We start from the raw sequence: 8,876 nt of genomic DNA, 5'->3' as shown, positions 1-8,876 counted from the left end.
AAAAAAAAAAAAAAAAAAAAAAAAAAAAAAAAAAAAAAAAAAAAAAAAAAAAAAAAAAAAAAAAAAAAAAAAAAAAAAAAAAAAAAAAAAAGCATGAAGAGTGCACTCCTCTGCCAAAGTATCAGATTTCTGCTAGCTCTGTTTTCTTATTTTTCAGTAGCACCAATCTCAGTATCTCTTTGCCCCATCACCTGCCAATGCTACCTCTCTGCACCATGTTCTACTTGATACTTCTTTCCYTTTTCATTTTCTTCTTAGTCTTTTCTATCATCTCTTTCCCTAAGACAGGTTGGCTYGTCATCAGAACTCCTTGCCATGTGACAAATGTGGAGACATGTAAATACTAGACTTTCCCTGAGTTTGGGCATGTTGGTTATGTCCAGCAGTCACCATGCTCACTTTGATGAAACAGGTGAGGGATCACGTTCAGCAAATCCCAGAGTGAAGTAAATGGGTTTGTTTTCCAGAGAGCCTGGTGTGTAGTGATTTTGGGAGTGATTTCTTGCTGCCCATCTGTTTTGTTGCCAAGATGGCCACTGCAGTAAGTTTCTTCTGAACATGTGAATTCCTTCTAACACTGTGAGAAAGAGACCAAACCTTYCAGCTCAGAGATTTTCCCAAACACAGTCAGGTCAGATAATGAAACTTCAGTATAAGCTTGTGCTGGATTGTCCAGCCAACAGACAMGTTCATTTTTTCATGACTGTTGGAGATTACTGATGTGTACATTTTTCTTTCTAAAATCTATCATTATTTCACTTTGGATTCTTGAAATATATCTTACTGATCTGATGGCTGAAAGCTGGTTTCATACTCTTTATGATCCTCACTGTCTTACATGAATAAGCACTATCAGTAATAGCTTACTTCTTTTCCCCACTAGCCTAATTTTATGGTTTATGTCTTTTAGATGCAAATCTTGCTGGGCTTGTCATCTCCTTTACATTCTTAATAGCAAGCAATTCAGAATATGAAACATTTAGAGGCTTAAGGTTAGGTACATGACACATTTGTAAGATCTACTTTTCCTTTGAAACAGCTCAATTTTTATTAGATTTCATGAAGCACTTGAAGCCATTTGAGCCCCACATGACACAGCTGGATAGTACCTATAAAATCAGAAGATAAATGGAACTGGTTCCAAATATTTCAAAATGCATTCTGATATAAAATTGATCTCTCTAAAATTAAATTATTAAAATATTGTAACCTTTCAAATGTCTACAAGGACATGTAGAACAATAGCCTGTTTGAAAACAGTATACTATTGAAAAATATATTTGCACCATTCCTTCCTGGAAACCAGAGTTAAAGTTATACCTGAAAATCATATCAGTAACAAATTTAGGGTTCTTTTGAAATGTTTTCATATACGATTGATTTGAATACTTGTAAAATGCAAGGAAATTTCTGTTTTGTATCTTGTGAGAGCAGAATATTGCAAATTTGTGGATACTTTGCGCTCCACTGGACTGTATTGCATTGCACACTGTGTAATTATGACATGAATCWAGCCATAAAGCATGGCAGTAATAAAAATTTGTTACTTGTCCATTTTGTATTGCAGCATAGAGTCTCAGAGGTTCTCTTTATAGAAACAAAGGCTCTCTTTTGCCTGCCATTTAGTCTTCCAAAACTCTTACTGATTTTAAAATTAATTTTAAAATAAGCTGCTAAACAATAGACAGGGTTTTTTTTGGGTTTTTTTTTTTGAGGTTAGGTAGCTCAGATGTTAGCCAGTTCTGAGTTATGGCAATTTTCCTAAGTATCAAGGTCAAGGCTTGAAGCACAAAAAGAAAGCTGTTTGTTATGTATTTTACAGTCTTGTGAGACATTCAGAAGACAGACACACCTGACACATTTGACAGCATCAGGGGAAGTAGAAAATGTGATGCAAAAACGTGTCTGAGAAGGCAAAGTGGTGCTGTGGAGTTCACCTTAATTTTTCAGAGGAAAACATAACTTGGGAGTCTTTCGTAGAAATACCAAAAATATGCCAAATTTTGCCTTGTCACTTTCTTCTTAGAGTAGTTACTTATTTATGAGGTCATAAAGTTTGCTGCAACTTAGCRAGATGGCTCTATTATTAAGGACAAAATTCTCACACCTTTTTCTTTCCCAGTTGATTTAGTAGAAATACTGCATTTTTTCCCCATCCAGAAGGCAACCCACACAGAGGTTACCTGTCACTCCCTTACCAAAAGTTTCCAGAGGAGCACATAACTGCAGTCCTGTGTATTGATTCTCTCTCTGACAATGAGAAGGATTGGTTAAGAGGTGACAAGCAAAATTGTGAAAAAGATCACAAATTGTAAAAGAATAAATATAAATGCTTTTTGAATCTTGACCAAGTAGCCTGCAGTGAGGTTGAAATAGTCAGATTTCTAGTTATTTTGCCTGATTAAGCTGTCGTTGCCAACACATAGAAAGGTGCTTGCAGCCKGGCCACACATTTCAGTGCAGAGAGGAAAATCACAGAAAAAGTGAATTGACCCAGCCCAGAACTGGCTACCATCAGATAAGATAAGAAAAGAAGAAAAACATGGAAAGAAAAGGGGTAGGGGGAAATTGCTGAAACATATAAAAATAGACTAGAAATTTGGCTGGGTTATAATTTATGGCTRTTCTAAAGGAACATTAGTTTTAACAATAGCTGTCAGAAGCTTTTTGTGTACCTGTGTAGTTCAAATCTGAAATTATAACTGAAGCTGAAGAAAAACTGAATGTGTCTTGAGTACATGTTTCAAGAGGAATGTTTTCTCYAGCTGTTATTGCAGTTAAGGTGCTACCTGATCTGCCCCACTTTAGCTCTAGCTTCTTCACATGAAATACCTGGATCATTCTCTGTCATCTGACAGCTCTTTTGCGAGGCAGGAAAAAAAAAAAAAAAAGAAAAAAAAAAAGAAGAAGAAAATAGATTTTCAAGTGAAACTTCTTCACACTGAAGGCACCAGTAGTTTTACATTTAATTCAGTGGAGCCAGATGTGAACTGATCCTTTTTCTTAGGTGGTGCAAAGAGAAGCAAAAACAGGGTTTTGTGAATGAAAAAAATTCACTGGTACATGTAACTTACATGAAGAATCCAAAGTGCTTTTGTGCTAGGAATTGAACATAAAAGGAGTTCAATGTAAATTTTGATAGTAACATTATCCCATTCCTATATTCCTTTCCACAGGAATTGGTAGTTGCTGACATCAGAAACTGTTGTGATCTGATCTGATTGTACAACTGAGGATTTTCTGTTTTCTTTCCATTGTATTATCCTGTTTTATCCAGAGTGAAGTTGTGCTCCGTAGTGATTTAATGTTGCCTCCATTACAACACGTGGGCAGATACATAATGTCCATCAGCCCTACCTTGCATTTCAATCATAATTTAACATAATTAAGAAAGTTCTGCTTTAAATGTGAATTGCTCCATGTTCAGAATTAAAGTATCACAAAATTTTATTATTTCTCAAATATCAAGTGTTAGAACAAGATTAAGAAGATGCGTACTGCCAAGTGCCTCTTTATTAAATTATCAATAACCTTTATGCTTCATTGATTTATTTGTGTGTTGGTGTGTGTGTATGTGTTGGTTTTAGCACTTCTGGGAAACAATGACATTTCCATAAACATTTTAAGGTGAAAGAGACATCTGAATTGTAGAGAGAAAGTATGCTTAACCATTAATTTTATTTACCATATTCATACTACAGGCCCAAATATCTTCATTTGAAAAGAAGAATGTATTCCTGCTCTACAATAAAACATAATATATTAATTTGGATACTTTTTGGAATCTTGTTTAACCTTAAAAAAATGAAGTATTTTTTCTAGCAGAGCAGATGTCCTGTGCATGTAGTATGAAACAAACAAGACAAATATATTTTATCTTTTTTAGCTTAATCRTTGTTTCTTCTGTGGAGCTTATGTTTTATTTATGCTCKAAACAAAGGTGACATAGCCATCCTYCATGTATTTTCTTCATTGTACAATAAAATTGTTAGATCTCCAGTTTCTAGTAAAGCAAAACTTTGCAAACATAAATAGACATAAGTGAACATCGAAAGATGTGTAAATGTGTTTCAGTCAAGAGCTGATTTCAGCCTTCTGCTACCAAAGTATCAATGTGGGGAGGAGAAAAGTAGTTATGAAATAATAATAATAATATATTTATATATAAATAATATGCTTTTATTATCTCYCATTCCCATGTTAGGAAGCACGGTCATCAGAGTGTAATCAAACAGATGATGTTTCATTAACAAAATGGAATTGTAGGAAAAGCTTTAAACAAGATCTCTGCCTTATCTTCCCACTGTGAAAGGGCTCAGAAATTGGCTAATATCCAAGAGACACTTAAGCAAAGTGTACATGAGTAAGCAATTACTGAGAAATTCTCCTGAACTGTGCTACTTTGTGTGGCAGAAGTGCCCTCGTTACAGCAGGAGACGGAAAAGATCTGTAATGCAGAACTTCTCTGAAAAATCTGTCTGTGGCATCATATTCATGGCAAACTTTACAATGCATGGGTAAATGATCAGCCTAATTACATTTCTTATATCCATCATAGAACTCTTATTATTTCCTTCTGTTCCCCCATCTGTCTCTGCCCATCTGTTTTCTCTTGTGGTGGGCCTGTAACGTCTTCGGGGCAGGGGTTGTTTTTTTTATACCTCTGTACAATATCTGAGGGGATCCTGCTTTGCAATTAGGAATTATAAACGAAACAATACAATAAATATTTTGTAACCAAACTTGCTATGAAGAAATGGAGCTATCAGTAAATTATAAACACTTGAAACCTGAAAACCTCAGATTTCAAGCAAATTAGGGGATCCTCTTTAGCATATAGAAAACTTCTGACTCTGTTTAATCTGTCTTAAYAACCTATGTATTTTTCCTTATTCAAAAGGGCACAATTCAGCATATCATTTTTCTATCTCTAAGTCTATCAGWGTCAAGATTGCCACAAAATTGTAGGTTTATTGTCATTAAAGCATTACTTCAGGAAACATGGAATCCAAATGGCCCTTTGGGATTTTTACCTCGTCTCCTGGCCTTGTCAGCAAGTTGGGTAGGATATATTTCCAATGACATGCACTATGCTTTGGGTTTTTTTTTTGTGCAGACATGTAGATTCTACTCCCTGTCTCAGCAGGTAAGGAAGTCTGGAAGAGTTTCTCTCTCCTAATTTTAGATTATTGAGATTTCCCTGGGATGCAAAAGTGTTAGAACAGTCCAAGGAACAATCTCCTATTTCCCCTAGAACATTTTTGTTTAAAGAAATAGGGATGTGTAATTCTTAGAGCAGTGCAGATGTTATAAATAAAATACCTGTGGATGAAAATTTTAAAAATTATAAAAAATATCAAGTTGCAACTCTGTTGATGAACACAACAGAATGCAAGGGTGTTTTTATATATACATTTTTTTTTTCCAGAATTAAATTATTGATGTATTGAGTGTAAACTGGATATTTAGGACTGAACTATACTCTCTCCTATTCATCCCTTTTTGATTTTTTTTTTGTGTGCATGTGATTCCATTAGGCCAACAAATTTATCTAGGTGATAGATGGAATTCATAATTTTAAGATTGGCATATCCTGTGCTGCCAGCCTCTGTATGTAGGCTTATTTATAAGTACTATAGCAACACTCTTCACTTGTCTWGTTAGAAACTCACATTTTCCCCTTGAATGAGTTTCACACATGTTGTCTTGAAAATTCCAGTAATATAAAAGACGCCAGAGGAAGAGCTTAGGGATTCATAATGGAAGCAAGAACAGTTGGGGTTTTGAGCTTGCGACAGAGGCAAACATGTAGGCATCTTTAAAGCCTGACTAATAGAAAACCAGACTGTGGGACAGTAAACAAGAAACCTTAGGCCACAGCAAAGTAATTTTGCTTAGTTTACCCTTTGGTGAAAGGTATTTATAAGCCAAAATACCTCACTTTTGCTTTAAGTTGGGCATGTCTTTAGGAACTCCTTCCATGTCCTCTTCAATAATCAAAATATTTTGCATGCCAAAAGTCCTGCTCTCTAATGCCATTGATGTTTATCAGCTACTGATGGTAATCCTCTGGTTGTCACAATATGTATATAACTATGTCAATTATCTGAGAACAACAATATCTAWAAGTGCTTTATTACATAGCAATTTTTGAATAGGCTTTTTCATTATTTTCATGAAAACCCCATGTCAAAATGTGCTTTATCAAATCTCTGGAAAGAATCAATATATATTTCTAATCATAAATATAAGATTTGTTTCTCTAAGAAGTACAGAAGAGGTTTATCTGAAATGCTCTCTCAAGTGAAGTAATACCTTCCATGATGTGCATTAAGACTACTGATCCTGTGGTATTGCAATTTACAGGGCATGCCCTCTTGTATTTTCYTTTCCCCTCTGGTTTTCCTGCCAGTGAAAAGCAGCATCCACCCAGCAGTGCTTCACACCCAKCTTTGCTTCAATAAACAGTCAAGAGGAGGCAACAATTGAGGCAGCAGGGTTTCAGCTCACAGGGATTCCTTGACACTTAGCACATGGTGAGATGTTCYGCCCTTCCCACTTCTGCCTTGGAAGCCTTTGAGAGCCTTAAGTTATATGAAACTTAAAAAAGTGAGTCTAATCAAGGAAAGATTCTAGCCAGACGCTGCTTTAAACATGCAACATAAAATATTTCCAAGGCAGTGCCCAGAAGAGATAGTTGTAGCTCCTAAAGAAGACATTATATTATTATATTTTCTTAGCATCCTTTAAAATTACAAAGAGCAATAACATAGGATAGTCAGAAAAAAATTGACATTTTGTCAGGAAAAAAAGAATAATTTCTAGGAAATTTTAATCTGAGTATATTTAGGGCCATAGAAGAGGAATTTAACCATTCCCAGTTTGGTATACATGAATGAAGTAAATAAATGAAAATAGGAATACAACAAAAGGCCATTTTTTTCTGTTTGTGTGGAAGTGACAGACATTGTATTGAAGAAAACCTTGTGAGTAATATAAAATAGGAAAAATAGATTCACTATTTTTGATATATAAATTTCACCACTGTCCCAAAGTCTTATCAGAAAAGATATTTATTTTATATTTAAAACAAAAAAGTGACCTAATAACCTGAGGTATTTCTTTTTCTTTTAACTCTAGTCACACTGTTTCAGGTGGGTCTTAATAGTACATATGGGATTCTATTTCCTTTTATAATCCTTCTGCTTTTTCATAAGTATGTAGGAAGTAAATTATAACAGACAGATTTTGTGGGGGAAAAAGCAAAACAAAACCAACGAACCAATCAAAACAAAACCAAAAACCCCAAAACCAAACAGTAGAATAGCTGAGTTTTAATATAATTAGGAAAAAAATCCCTTTAAATACCATGTAAATAAAAGACATCCACTGGTGAGCTGTACTTTTCAGAAAGAAAAATGCAGCTATATTTAAGCATCTGTATTTTTTACTTAGATGCTTGTAAAGAAAACCCTCAAACATMATTTTAATCCTTCTTTAAGAAGGAGAGGCAGAACAACTATAATTTCCTACAATATTTTTATTTTTTTACTTCTTTTAATTTTACAATGGGAAATTGTTCCTACCATTCTCATGTAGGTGAATTTTCAGCTTATAACTAATAATATGTATATGATTAAGGATAAAATAAGCAACTGAAAATTATTCTTTCTGTGTCTAGCTCTCTGGAGCTCTATGATTTGTATAACAGTGCATTCTATCCTTTTTAATCATGATGAATGCCAAACAGAATGACTCAAAAGGAATCAAACCTGTAATAATTAATGCAAGATGCTGAAGACAAACTAATTGGGAATAATTCATTTCACTTCAGTTTATGATTTGTTGATGAATAATGATGAACTGTCTGGAATTAATTAGCTAATAAATGTTTATTAATAACTACTGCCTTGGTGTGTTTCATGATTTCATGTCTGTTTAGATTACTTCAGAGGAAGAAAAAGGACATGAACATGTAAAGAAGAAAGCTGAAGAAAGATGGATCACAGAGATTTGTGATTACTTCTAGAAGTGACAAAAGGTTAGCAGTGTATCAGTTCATTTCTCAGAGGTGATTATGTGAAAAGAAATTTAAAAAATAGGCCAGACTAAAGCAATTTGCAGCTGCAGAAAAACCCAGCTTAATGCTCTGGTTGTTAAAATATTTCTACCTTTGCAAATTTAAATGAGTTAATCTATCATCAAAACTTTATTGTCTGTACGGCAACAACCAGAAAATTAAAGGTAAATGTTTCAAGGATGTGAAACTGAACTTCWAAATGACTTTTGATCTAAGGTATGTCTGTGTCATGTCATTGCTTAGTGCATTGTCATGCACTATCAGGGAATTATTGCTGTTTGTTTGAAGCTAACTAAACAATTCACATCTTTTCATGTCATATACTTGTAAATMATTTTTAATGTGCTTTAAAAAAATTCTGCAATTTTCTCTGTTTCRTAAATGTTTTCTTTAATTACATAGAAATATGTAAGTTCCTTTAACAGCAGGTAAGGGCACAAAATCTGTTTACATTTCATAGGTTGTCTGGCTGCACATCTTTAAAGAAAATGGAAACAAAGTTTAATCCTACAACAATTGAAATAATTGTTTTGTGGTCTCACAAACTGTTTATTGAGGAGGTAAAACATTAAATCCCTCTAATGAAAGCTTAAWATAACTTTTTAAAAGTATTTTTCATAGAAACACTCAAGAAATTTAGCTTGGTACCTCAGGATTTGCATAAAGGTCTATATTTTATTTGCTTAACAAGGATAGGATAGCAGGAGCCTGGCTGGGATTAATGAAGAGCTTAATGATTGCCTGCTGGGATGAGGAGTCCACGAATTAGTGCTGTAAAAGGAGGTGTTCTGGTGCC

General features: G+C 34.2%; 1 long non-coding RNA gene across 1 annotated transcript in view; it reads left to right on the top strand.

The window, feature by feature from the left end:
* LOC130577612 (uncharacterized) overlaps positions 1–8,035 on the top strand; it is a 41,335-nt gene extending 33,300 nt beyond the window's left edge. Inside the window, exon 3 of the long non-coding RNA XR_008965788.1 lies at positions 7,943–8,035. This is a non-coding gene — a long non-coding RNA (uncharacterized LOC130577612). The remainder of the gene's footprint in view (positions 1–7,942) is intronic.
* Positions 8,036–8,876: the final 841 nt, after the last annotated feature.

This window comes from Malurus melanocephalus, unplaced genomic scaffold, assembly GCF_030028575.1.
Source record: "Malurus melanocephalus ecotype Western Australia unplaced genomic scaffold, MMel_1.1 scaffold_185, whole genome shotgun sequence".
NCBI classification, from domain to species: domain Eukaryota; kingdom Metazoa; phylum Chordata; class Aves; order Passeriformes; family Maluridae; genus Malurus; species Malurus melanocephalus.
This window is presented reverse-complemented; position numbering and strand designations above follow the sequence as displayed.